This window comes from Electrophorus electricus, chromosome 12 (genome assembly GCF_041902795.1).
Source record: "Electrophorus electricus isolate QZ-2024a chromosome 12, ASM4190279v1, whole genome shotgun sequence".
Classification (NCBI taxonomy): Eukaryota; Metazoa; Chordata; class Actinopteri; order Gymnotiformes; family Gymnotidae; genus Electrophorus; species Electrophorus electricus.
In genome coordinates this window covers 22254894-22268995 of record NC_137508.1, presented here as the reverse complement: position 1 = coordinate 22268995, position 14102 = coordinate 22254894, and positions in this window count along the sequence as shown.

The window sequence follows — 14102 nt, the reverse complement described above, 5'->3', positions numbered from 1 at the left end:
CTCTTTCATTGTCCTTTCCTCTCATCTGCTGAAAACTCAATTAAACTAACCATGGAAATTGGGAGGCCCAGTACACTAACTTAGATGTACAAAGTTCAAATAAATTCCACCAACACTGCACAGCAGACAAACAAAACATTTACCACATTATTCCATTCAAACTTCACAGTCCAAAGCTGCTACATATCTACAAGAAGCACTCCTATGAAATCAAACAAGCCTTCATATTATAACTGGGCGACCCTGGTAATAAGGCCTTTTAACTTGGTTGGTTTAAATTATAATACTTAAAGGGTCATTGCTATAACTTTGCTAAATATATTTACCATTATTGGTACATGTTACATTACAAATGTAAAATGTAAATGACAGCATTTATATCAGGATACTGACTGTTGAATAACTCAGATAGCAACAGAAACTCAGATAAGAACAGACTTTAACACTGGTATTTATGATTTTCATTTTCAGATGATGGCAGCTTCCCTTTGGTAGACATGGAAATATACAAATATTGCAGGGCCGTATGAATGCACCATTAGAAAAGACACTGGGTTGTCCATTTGTAATTATGCTTCAGCATCGCAATTCCGTTTATAAATGGGTTGATAATTAAAGGAGCAATAAGTCATTTTACCACCAGAGAGTTGCAAACAATATTTATCAAAGTTTCCTCATTTGTTTTTTTCTATAAAGTGCAGCTCACATGAGATAAAGAATCAAATTGTTTTATACGTATCAAAAAGAGTGGTTCCCCCACATGGATGCAGCCATGTTTAATATAGATTTAGTTTCAGAATCTCTTTAACATCCAGTCCACCAGGTGTCAGTATAATGGGTGTTTGATAATGTGAAGAAGAATAATTGGTATTATGAGTGTCATGAAGCCTGCTGGCACAGATGTAGGACTGCTTAAACGTTTACTACTTTCAGAGCAAGGAAAGCACTAACCTTCACAGGCACTCTGGGGATTAACCCTAACATGTCCTCACCTGTAAAACTTGTAGGACAGCAGTTTACTTATATTTAATCCAGCCTTAACCCTAATCCTGCCACACTCACAAAAACCTGAACCTTGCTACTTATTCCCACTGCGTATGAAGGACTGAGTGTAATGTGTGAGAAGTTAAGAACCAGTCACATTTCACCATTTCTTAACACAATCTCACAGTTGTAAATTGCAAATAAGACTGCAGTGCTCGACTCTTATGTACAGTTACAAAGGGCATGGTTAGAGGCTGAGGCTTATCCGAGTAACTATAGCTGCAGACACTGCAGAGGTCAACTGTTGTACTGATCATCTCTGTCCAATAGAGGGCAGTAGGCCATAGCAATACAGCCATATTGTTAGACCTGAATATTTACACATTCAAGAGTTCCTCTGAAGTATTAGAAGTCATAGAAGCTTGGATATCAAGTTCTTTCTTTGCTGGGAAACTGCACATTACTGTAAACATGTTACTTATTCTTATATATGAAAGTGTTTGCATGTTTGTGTGTGTGTGTGTGTGTGTGTGTGTATGTGTGTGTGTGTGTGTGTGTGTGTGTGTGTGTGTGTGTGTGTGTGTGTGTGTGTGTGTGTGTGTGTGCGTGTGGCTACTGTTTGAGTGTAGAGCTGCCCTGCGGCCTGGAAGACTCTGCGCTCTCAAAACACACAGCTCCTTTAACAAATATCCAAACACACACACTTACATAACACAAGCTTCAGAGAAAAGGTTCACACACCACACCTCTGAGCACTAACCACTAACTGCTTGGATTGCTTAAGGAAAATCCTGATCATAAATCCCCCTTAGTATGGAGGCCAGAGAGGGCCAAACTTCAAGCCTTTACTGACCAGTCTGATCATGCTTGACTGTGTGATGTCACTGTTCATTGGAGGGAGACAGGCTTGCTTTGATCTTTAAATGCCATGAGGCCATGTTGCAGATCATTCTGCTTTATTTCATCCCTGGATTTTAGACTCCATCAGCCTGGGACTTTCCAGTGCCCCGCCTGTGTCTTGTCCACACACGCTGGAGATAAAGGGGTGACGTTGTTAAACTGTAGTTTAAAGCTACTGCAACACTGAATATTTACCACCAACAAGATGTTGTTATACAGTTGTGTGACAGTAAGTGCACTACTAAAGGTCATCTTTTTTTTTTCATTTGACATATTAACTAAAAAAAATCTTTAATCATTTGTAATTATTTGCATGTATAAAAAATACATTTTAGAATACGAAATGTGACTGCATTCAGTTAAAATCCAGGTCTCAAAATATTTTAGCAGCAAAGCTTACTTTCACAGACCATGTTTTCTTTTAATGGTATTTGTTACTAAAACTTTCTGAAATGAGGTATAAATGTGGGCTAATTGGTTAGGAAGGTAATCTTTTGATTGGTTAAGGAACTATGGTAGATGAACTGATGTGTTTTGATTGGCTGGTCAGAATCCTCTGACCAGCAGAGCTGTTTGATATGTACTCATATTTCTAAAATCCTTTACTCTTTATAACATCATCGGCACTCCCACTCAACCTCTAAAAGATATTTAACATTGGTGCTGTGGTCCAGAGGATGCCTAGTTACCTAAAACAAATGGCCTCTCAGGTCTCCAGCAATGCGTTTTGCATCTGCGTGTTGGAGTTTAATATATGTGTCATCCCCATCTGTAGTGTGTGCCTGAAAGCACACAAATGGAAACCACCAAGAGACCAATTCACCTTCAACGAGAATCCAACAGTAGAAGCCGAAAATTAATCTGACTGAGGAAGTCGACAATGCAGATTAATTATTTCAATGTCGATTTACGTGCAATGTGATTGGGCAAATGTTACACCCAGCTGGAAAGCCAAGCCAAGTGTTGTCCAATGTTCCATGAAAGGTTCTGCATGAAATTAAATTTGTAAAACTTTCAGGGTCATGTAGAACAGGGTCATGTAGAACAGATTTGTAATGGAAATAAGGTCCCAGCTTGCACTGTTATCTACAGGAAGCACCTGTGTTTTTTCTTGCATTGCCCTCTTTCTACACCCCATAGACAAAATATCATCTTGGACATTTCTGTCTTTAATTGTAATTGATGAGAGAACAGGGCATTCAATCAGGGCAATAAGGGTGGTTCTTCCAGCTAGTTAGCCTACAGCAGCCTCTGCACTCCTGATACCAGAGGTCTGAGCCCAGTCTTATTTCAGTTCCCTAACAAAGTTTAGCTGCTTTGTTATGCTTCCAGACCAAGTCGTGGCAGCACACTAAAATAATGGCAGTGGAGGCTGATTTACTGTGTTGTTTAAAAAGGCAGGAGAAGAGAATACTCCATCATTAAAAAGCATATTATACCCATCTTTAAAGAGTTGCACTGGTTACCTGTGTCATCTTGATTTAAAATACTTCTGCTTACTTTCAAGTGTTTACATGGTCTTGCTCCTCTTTATCTCAGCAGCTTGATCATGAGGTATGCAGCCTCAGGGGTCCTCAGATCAGATGAAAAATTTTCTGATGGTGCCCAAAAACCAGCTAAGAGTTCAGAGACTGCATTTTGCTGCCTTGGCCCTAAACTCTGGAATTCTCTCCCAGACTGACAGCCCATTGTTGGACTAGTACCTTTTTTTCCGACTGAAGAAAAAAACAACCCGATCCAAAGTGTCTCTACGCATGCAAATAAACATCAAGACTCTGAGGAACAATACAGGCTCCCGACCTTTCACCGACCCTTCATTTCTAACAAAAGGCTGTACTAAGATCAAGTAGTTGTAGATCTGAGAGCTTCCCATAATCTCAATTATGTATTCAAATAATTTCATTAATTACCTTCATTAGAGCAGTAAGCACTGTGAGTACGCCGAACTCCTGACTGAAATTTTGCCTAGAGAGCCATTTGCGGATAGAAGATCAGTAAATTACTTGAAGACAATTTTCTCAATGATTTTCCCAACTTAATAGAGTTGCTCCCATGTTTTTATTTTTTAACAGAGCTTCACCATTGCAGTGTTTATTGCATTAGGAAAGAAATCTGATAAGAGTGAGGTGTTTACTACCTGAAGTATGTCAGCTGATTTACTGTGTTGTTTAAAAAGGCAGGAGAAGAGAATACTCCATCATTAAAAGGGTAATAAATAAATAAATAAATAAATAAATAAATAAATAAAAGATTTTAAAAACAGATGGAGTTGACGTTAATTTTGCCACAACTACACCTCAGATGGTTCCAATCTCTCAGGCTTGTAGAAAAAAAAAAACACCACATTAGACAATTCCAACCACACTAAATTAGGGTTCTGATGTCAGCCAAACACTAAACAAAAAGATGCTAAAGGTGGATGTGTTTGTACTATAGTTGCCCTATAGCCATACATGTGCCCTATGTGCTCATTTATTTATTTGTCTGCATTCCTACCAGTTCCCAGGTAGCAGATGGTGTCCACACACATAACATATATAAAAGACATTCAACACATATCACAAGCCTCAATAAAATCATTTTTCAAAACCACACATCATTTTACGTGACACCATGGTTGTTCAGATCTTTTAGTTCTCATCAGGATTATTATTGTTGTTTAAAACCTTCCTTGCTGGGTGCGTCAGTAATCATAGCTGGTAACATTGGGATGACAGTATACAACTAAGACCTACACACATTTGTCTCTTGTACCTGTTTAATACTCGAGACTAAGTGATAGTCACAACTGATTATAGTGGTGTGTTTGGTTCTGAACATCATATACTTGGTGTTTGCTACATTTTTTTTTTTTTTTGCTACAAACAACACTGTTCTCACCTCTCACATGTAGAGGTCCAGGATGACTCCTGTGGGGAACACCACACTGTAAGCACTTTGGGAAAGAAAAACAGACATTAAAAAACATAAACTGTATCCTACTATTAGTAGCTTTTCATCCAATTGACTGTAATTGAACTAAACCCATATGAAGTTAGCTTCATTAATAATAACTTATGGTGTACAATATCAAATCCAAAGTCAAAATAAGATTTAAATAAGATAATAATTTGTCAGTAATATCTGTCAGTGCAGCACACATCTGCCTTATAGGCATGCTGAGAATTAGAGTTTAGGTTTTTAATTGAAAAATAGTGGAGTGGTTGTTCAAGAACAACATTTTCCATTAGCTTGCTCAATGGTCATTGAAATTATTTCCAAAGTTTCTTAATGGGACATGCTGATCAGCCATGGAGAGAAACAGTTCATTAACTTTAGGGCTTTTTCACCTCATTTACCGCCAAACACCTAATTCCACTCAACATTCTCTATATACCTAACAAAATGATTTTCACCAAATGTTTTATATGACCTCTTGTACACTACTTTAGGCGTATGATTGGGAAGTTGTCACTACAGCAATAATATTGTAGTTTTTCTTATTATATTCACAAAACTATGATCACTAAACTGTACAGATAGAAACTGTTTAGAGCATAATTTGTTGTTAGTAGTAAGCATATGAAGATTTTTGTGCAGCATGATTACAAAATACTCTGGTTGACTTATTCACCATCTAAATTAAATGACAAACGAGTACACTGCTGTCCAAATTTTTTCTCATTGGACATCTGACAGCCCATCTATATAAAAGTCACCAATGGCAAAAAATTTATTTACTGATATCTGTTACCTTCATCAGCATAGAACATAATTCGTCTACATATTGCAGACACATCACATCCAACAAAGCTCCAACCAAGGAGCCTTAAAGGGGATTATTATAAAAATAAATAAATAAATTAAATTAAAAAAAAACTTTTTCAGTGCTTGTGCACATATATATGGGTATCTTAAATGCCTCCCAACCCACAAACTGTGAAATAAGACATTCCAGTCCGTTTTTGGTTTGCCTATGTCAGAAAACATGGGTTAAAACAAGCCGTTCAGATTAGCATTATACCACCCCTAGTCTGAATATCTCCACACACAGTTCAAGGCTTCAGCTTTGATGATTAATTGTTTTGACAATAAAACAACAAAAAATTAGCAGAAAGGGCATCTGATATAGTGGCCACTGTCAAATTATAAATCTAAATTAAACAAAACCTGTGTGTTATAGTCTGATACATCACTAGCTTTACAGGTGTCCATAAATTCTAGATCACTATGCTGTTATGTGCTGTATAGCCCACCAACCTACAGCTTTAAATGTGTCTTACGGCTCTATATCTGCCCTATACCAACTATGGATCTAGCGCCATATATGTACTTAGCTCCCTAACACTATATGTACCCTAAAGTCACCTATAGCCCTAGGGCCCCATAATTATCCATCGTGTTTCAGAGATCCCATTCTGCACGATTTGACCATCTTTGCACCACTGTAGTTTATGCCTCCCTCTTTCAGTCTCACACACACACACACACACACACACACACACACACACACACACACACAGTAGGAGGAATAGCAGTGTACAATCACGGATTCCAAACAAATCCAAGTGCTGTCCAAAGACAAAGGGGTCATCTCTTAGAGCTCCCCCTGCATTTGCTGACCGTTTGGTTCAAATGGTTCAGAGGAGGGGAGGTCGACCTGTTGGATGTTCAGTTGTGTAAGGAAAAGAGAAACAGTGAGAAAGCGCAAAACAAGGCTGGGGAAGAAATCCAAAACATGAGACTTTAAAAAATAACAAAAGACACAGAGAAGGACGTTGCAAACAAAACCCAGAAAAATCGATTGCAAATAATAAAGAGGGAAGAAGAAAAAGAGACGAGGAAAGAGAGAGGCAGACACCTGGAGAAGATGAAATAAAGGGAGCATGATGCCACCTGTCCATGTGGTGCAGGTTCACACGGGGGACTGCTTAACGCTGGTTTGTTTACAGGACCCCTGGAAGCAGACACACACACACAAGGACTCAACATTCATGAAGCCAAAGAAAAAGCTCCACCTCAAACTAAAACCCTACTTAGCTTTGTCACGAACCCGGAGTCAAGGTATGGGTTGCCATACCAAAGCTGGTTCATGTGAGGGTTGGGAGGGGCAGTAGGGCAGAAGGATTTGACCGGGACGTCCATGTCTCATTCAGTGCCCTTTGCAAGTGATATATATTGATCATTAAGCATAATTTGTTTCTATTACTTGATAAGACAATAAAAAACCTCATATAAACATTTATCAGATCATCATATGATCACAAGTAGATAAGTAAATGTCATCCTGTCAGATAGTGGAATTATATCACACAAGGGTATCAACATGGGGTTTGTTGATATGAGAGAGCCTAATTGATTGCCTTGTGCTTTATGCCGGTACGAAGAGGGTTGCACTCCCATCGTGAGCTCTGCGTGAGACACTATCTTACAGTATATGTCAAATTCCATGGCTAGAAGCCATCAGGAATTAAATCTGGATAAGGAACTGTGCTAAACCGGATTTTTTTTCACCCTGTTAGATCGTTTCGACCCACCAAAGTCTATGTAGACCGACGCATTGTGCGTGTGAATGGAGCTACTTGCTGGAGACACAAAGCCGGAACTTAGGCGTTGTTCTTGGTGATGTCAGGTCGAGTCCTCAACTTCCACCCTGCCCTCAAGGACTGTACCTTTTCTTCTGGATCAAATGCCCGTGTGAACCAATAAGGGCTGTTCCAGGACCAGCTGTCACGTATCCAAGTCGATATGACCAGCGGAACATGAAAGGCCAGGTCTGATCCTAGGTTGGCATTCTTGTTTTGAGAGATCTGATACATAGACACCCTGGACTCCTGTCTTTCACAAATAATATTTGGGCCATGCTAAGCAGGTTGTTCTTGGGCCGCCACAAAAGCATTTTAGATTTTTTTTAGAAGTTCCCTCTTAGCTAATGATGTGATGAGACAGAACAGAGCATATAATCAAATGCTTCACTTGTCATGGCTCAGAACTTCCTGAGCACAGCAGGGGGCGATGTTGTCTGTGACTAATCATGCTACAGGTACCTACAGTCTCATGAGAGAGGTGACACTCAGCTGTCTTTAGCCATCAGAGTCAGAGAAAAGAACAGCCTTAGGGGTTCTCCCTGCCTCTTTTCCTTAGTTTATTATGGGTTGTGGGACATCACACACACACAGAGAGACACACTGCCCTTTCCGCAAGTACAGTTTCCAGCTAAATAATTCCTGTTTATGACAGCCTGTCTAAGACACTGATTAATGACTAAGGTTCTTCATTTCTCTCGCTCTCTCTCTCTCTCTCTCCCACACCCACATATACCCTCCAACGCATAAACACGCACGTATACATTGGAAGAGGAATACCTAATATAACCCTCTCTAATGCACTGGTTAGTCTTTGTAGTGTTCATACTTCTTTAGACAAAATTACCATTTTGCATCATTGCCTTTAGTTATTCAGCAGCAGCAGCTTTTGTTCCACAGTTCCTAACATGAGAGTTTTCACATTTCTCAAGAAAAAGGCAAAGGATACACAACCAAGGCCATTTAAGGAACTGGTAAGAACACCAAGGTGTGGCTAAGGCACTTGTGTTTTTGCGCACATGCCTACGGTGACAAACCTGGCGCAGAATCGGAACCAGAAATGGTGTGTGTACTTTAAAAAGCAGATATGCTCACGTGAGCACTACCGTGAGTGCTAACATCCATTCCAGCATCATGGCTCGGCAAAAATGGCTCTAGCTGGGCTTTGATGTATGGGCCAGAGGCATGAGGTGTATTAAAGGCTGATGCACAGAGTTTAGATCTCCTGGACAGTCAGTCAGGTGACTTCAGAGTACAGTAGTGGTGTCAGCAGTGGAGATCCCAACTTACAATTGGAAGTAGAAAACTTAAATAAGCCAAAACATTTTTATTTATGTCAGAGACGTGAACCCCACATTAAAAACTTTAAACTGCACTGAACAAACTGGGCGCAGAGGACACACACACGCGCACGTTTTGGTATTTGTCTCCAAGGAACGTGGAGGACCGTCTGTGCCCGTGACCATGGTCCATCAAAGAGGCGCTGAAAGAGACAGAGGGAAAAAAAGTCACAAGCAACTGTTTTAGACAGCTGTAGAAACACCATCCACTGAAGAGTACAACACACCAGCGAGGTTGACTGAGATACTAAACTAGAGCAACATATTTAAGAGTAAATACTCTATAAAACTATATAAAAGAGGTGCCAGCAGTAGACAACAAATAAGGTAACATACCTATACAGGTCAGCAGGACAGGCTGGTCTATCATCTTCTCTCTCATCAGACACAAAACCATCTCCATTGTAATATTGGAAGATTCAAAGTAGATCTGTGTCAATTTTTCTATTAACCATATTTATAAAATCTCAAAGTACACCCATTAACCAGAACTTTAAGATAGCTATATGTTACAATAGACTTTCAGTGGCAAAGACTACATGGAAGTTAAATGATCATCTTTTTCCTATTGTCTCTTTTGTCCTTTCCTTCTGATTGACAAAAAGCATCTGGGTCATTGTCCAAACGAAACCTTAACGTTCAGATGAAACTAGGTTATAAATATAAAGCATTAACATAATAACAAATATAAAGCAATAGCAACGACCCTTTTCAACAGCAATGTCAGCTAGTGTCCGTGAAGTACAACAAATAGGCCACTAACATAGCTTAGTTTTGGTAGCAGCATTAAGAAATGTAGTAGACGTTTAGTAAATATAACTGTGTGATAATGCATATGGTTTTTATAGTGTTAAAAAACAAGAAAGCTGCGGTTGTTGTTGTTGTGTTTTTTGTTTGTTTGGGGTTTTTTTTTTTTTTCATTTTGGGGGGACGGTCCCGCCCCCCGGCTGAAATCTAGATTTTGATTGGTTCCGCTACTTGTCGGTTCGTTCCTTAGGTCAGCGCGCCAAGCGGTTCATGAGAGTGCAAATTTTCCCTTTTCCAAATAAAACCGATTTCGTCTTAATCTAAAACTGACGGGGCGTCAACCCAGGACTTTGGAAAGTGGTGGTCAGCCTTGTTCCTGTCTCCCGTCTCCCGTTAATGAACCTCTAGCTAGCTGGAGTCACTGCAGACTACCTAAGAGCCCGGAGCCGGCGCTAAACTTCAACTCTGCTGCTGATCTCCTCCTGTGTATTCGGATTAACTGTGACAGTCACTTCGTGACTCCGTGAACAAGCCACAATTCAATAAACTATTGGAGTTTATGTGCCAAGGGACGATAGCGAATTCTATGAAAGTGCGGGACACAGTCCCCTCCCTCTCACCTTGAGCATAAAACGGCGAAAACGTCGTTGTATTTAGACGTTCACGGAGTTATAAATACACTCACAACACGTACACACGTACACCGGCGAGCGCAGGAGGGGCCCCGAACATCGCCGCGCTCCTTATCAACAGGAACACCAGGTTCCAGCAGTGGAAGTAACCTTGATTTCCCACTATAACTCACTGTAGGATAATCAGGGAGGTGCGTGGAAGCATTTCGTGTTTTGGCTCCCTTCACCGTGCGACAGGTTTTTCGCACTGTAGCAAGATTCATTCTAATATATGTTTTAGCTTGCTTTCCTATGCATACATTATTAAAGTGCATTTTAAACCAAGCAAAAGTCCTAGTTGGTGAAAATTGAGTGGAGCACTTAGTTTTGACTGAATATCACTCATCACCCCAGGAATGTCAGTGCTTTACACAGGAGGAGTCCATTTGCTTTTACCAGCTACATTTCCCTGCCACACCCTTTATTGGTGCACACACTGTAAGTAAGAACTTGGCTAGCTCTTAAGTTCCTGTATGCTCTCCTTTGTAATTTTAAGAATAAAGTATGCACAGAGAGAGAGAGAGAGAGAGAGAGAGAGAGAGAGAGAGAGAGAGAGAGAGAGAGAGAGATTGTTCTTCTCTTTGCTACCACACAGCTGTCGACCCCAGAATTTCATACTAAATTCTGTTCCAGTCTTTTCCTTTGGGGTCTCATGAGGACATGAGGACACAGTCAATCAAGATTACGAGACTTAAGTGTCAGATCTCTTACTGTTTACCACCTTGCAATTTTGGTGAGTTTCTCTCACACTAAATCCTCATAATTTTCCCAACAAGTAATTTAGAGACACTCATCACAACATCTATTAAGTAATAACATCACATCTCTAATAACACTGCAATACCGATAATAGCACACATTCAAGGAAGGATGGTGTTCATCTAGGAGTGAAAAGCTACCTCTATGTTTTCTTGAGATTCCCCACTGAACAGCAACTGCCCATTACAACTGTCTGGCCTACAAAGTGCTTGTGCTCATAGTCACCACCATGTATTCAGGGGCCAGAGTGTAATTTAACATGTCATTCAATAGGGAGGGTCAAATCTGATACGAACATGGTATTGTCACAATTGCTAGTTTTCAAACACATAATTATAAAATGTGTGCATAGGTGTGTGTGTGTGTGTGTGTGTGTGTGTGTTTAAGGTTCTCTAACCTTACTGTGTCTCAGTGAGGGAGACAGTAGTCTGCCACACCACTTTAAACACTTAAATACACACACACACACACACACACACACACACACACACATTCCTAGACTACGCCCAGAGCCTGGGGCCATTTCCCATACTTTTCCACTGTGTGTCACAAATATATTATCTGACTAAAGACAGTAGTTACCAAACTAAAGTAGTTACCAAACTGAGTAGCTCACTGTGCCTGGCAGCCTTTACAAGGGACAACTTACTAACCGGTCCATTACCAAAGACAATGCACTAACATGTATATAACTAAAGGTAACACATTAACACATACACAAGTAAAGCTATCAAAGGTACACTAACAGGTAACAAACCAAAGGTAATCACTAACAGATTTATTACTAAAGATAATTCCCTAACAGGTACAATATCTAAAGTAAGGCATAAATCAGTACAATGCCAAAGTTAATCCACTAATGTCTAGATTATGGAAGTGCACACCTGTTACTTAAAAAAACTCCAGTTCCCATGCTTGAAGAGTTCTCATCAGATCTAAACTAGCAGTCCATAGCAACCCTACTTTGGCTAAATTGAGTTGATTTTAAAAAAGCATAATTAATTTTTATTAATGCTAATTATTAATATTTTACATGACACTTGCTCTTCTTATTTGAGAGATCTTTGGTATTTGCGAAACTCTATCACCCATGTAGCTCGAGTCTTTCACACCATCTTTATGATCAAATGAACCATCAGGACTGAGCTTTGCCGAACTTCCACGGAGTTACAAGCTGACGGCATTGGAATTTTTTCCATGAAAGCATATTTGAATCATATGGCATATTTTAAGACATTTACTTTCTTTGTAAATAATGTAAAGATTACTTTGGAAAGTGTTGTAGAAATTGAATATATTACTACAAATATTACACTAATAGCGGTGCCTTCATACATATAGCTCAGTCAGAGGTGCAGTATTACCACCACCATGTCATATCTAACATTGTTTGATGGGCAAACTAACCCACATTAGGTTCTAAAACAACAGCTGCTAAGTCTGAGGTTGTGGGGGAGCCATGATGGCAGGTAATGTGTCTCCACTGCTCTGTTGCAGGGACCAACTGAATATATCAGGTTCCGTTTACTACCCAGAACACACGTGCACGCATGCGCGTGCACACATATGCATGCAGCTTGTGAAGGCAGCAGTTGCAGTCTAATCATGTTACATTATTCTACAGATATGAGATTAAACTAAATAAACAGAAAACCTCTCTCTGTTAGATGCACCTGTGTGTAGAGACAGACAGAAAACAGTCTAAATTTGAATGTTTGAGTTGTTGCCTATTTGCAAATGTCAGCAAATTTGACATTATTTGACACATTATTTGACTGTTGCCAGATTCCTAAGCAAAACCTAGCTCAGAAGGTCAAGGATTATGGCAACTTCTAATGCAGACTCTGAGCAAATCTTTCATCAGCCTTTTTCTCAAGTTTCTGAATAGGAATTAATAGTATTTTCTCAAGTTGCATGTATGTGTTTCTTCTCAAACATGTAAACTTGGTTTAGCTTTGTCTCACTACCAGATGGCCTTACATTCTCTTGTAAACTTCTCTGCTCCTAATCAGAGCATGTGTCCTGCTGTCATGGAAAATCTGCAAAGCAAATGCATGACACAAAATAACTGCACAACCCCTGTGGGGACAAATTGTGCAAAAAGGCCTAAAATTGGAAAAGGAGCAAATGTTGTTCATAGCGCTGAATGTGCACAATATTAATGACAAATCAAGGAACAGATTTGAGTGCACACGCACACATACACTCACTCCCAGCGTTTGTTTATGCATAAGTGTAATGCTTCATTGATAGCTGCAAAGCAGCAGCTGCCCACAAAGATTCAGCCAGTTGTCAGTGAGACAGCAACTGCTCAGACACACGCTCAACAGTCTGTACACACACACACACACACACACAGACACACACACACACACACAGACACACACACACACACACACACACAGACAGACACACACACACACACACACACACAGACAGACAGCATGTCAGAGACGAGTAGACTTATGGCTTCTTGGCAGTATAATGTGCAAGTAATCTGGCAGAAAGGGCTATGGTAAACAACAGGTCTGCTGTCAGTGATTTGAGCACTGCACAGGCCGACACACAGCAGGTGTCCCTGGAAAAGCCATGTGATAAGCCACTCCACCTCAAAGATGATCTGAGGTAGCTCACGAGTACTGTGCAAAGCAACTCTGCATGGGTGGTTCACCTGTTTGCAAATGTCATGTCCCCCCAGTGCTAGCATTGGCATATGTGTTCATCCACATCCACCACAAATGGGTGACAATTGGTAGCATACAAAGATATCTTGTACTTCTCAATAGAGTTTGGATGGCTTTCCAATAGGGAGTGCATGCTGAGTGTCATGACTGTGGCTGCAATACAGAAAACTGAAGAGACATAATTTGTGTGTATTGCGTTTAATCATATCTGATAGTGTTGGATAATTAATAATTAGACTGCTTGCTTTCACAAACCTCCATTCAGGTGTGTAGAGTCACGAGCACAGTGTCAAGGCCTCTTGGTCAGGGTTTATTGGTCTAATCTTCTCTTTTGTGCAAAGACCCATATTTCAGAGAGACAATGAGCGTAGGATGCGTGATAATTGAGGCCATGAGATGCTAATCTCATTCAGAAAGAAATGTCAGCAAAACACTACAGTAGTATGTGTGTGA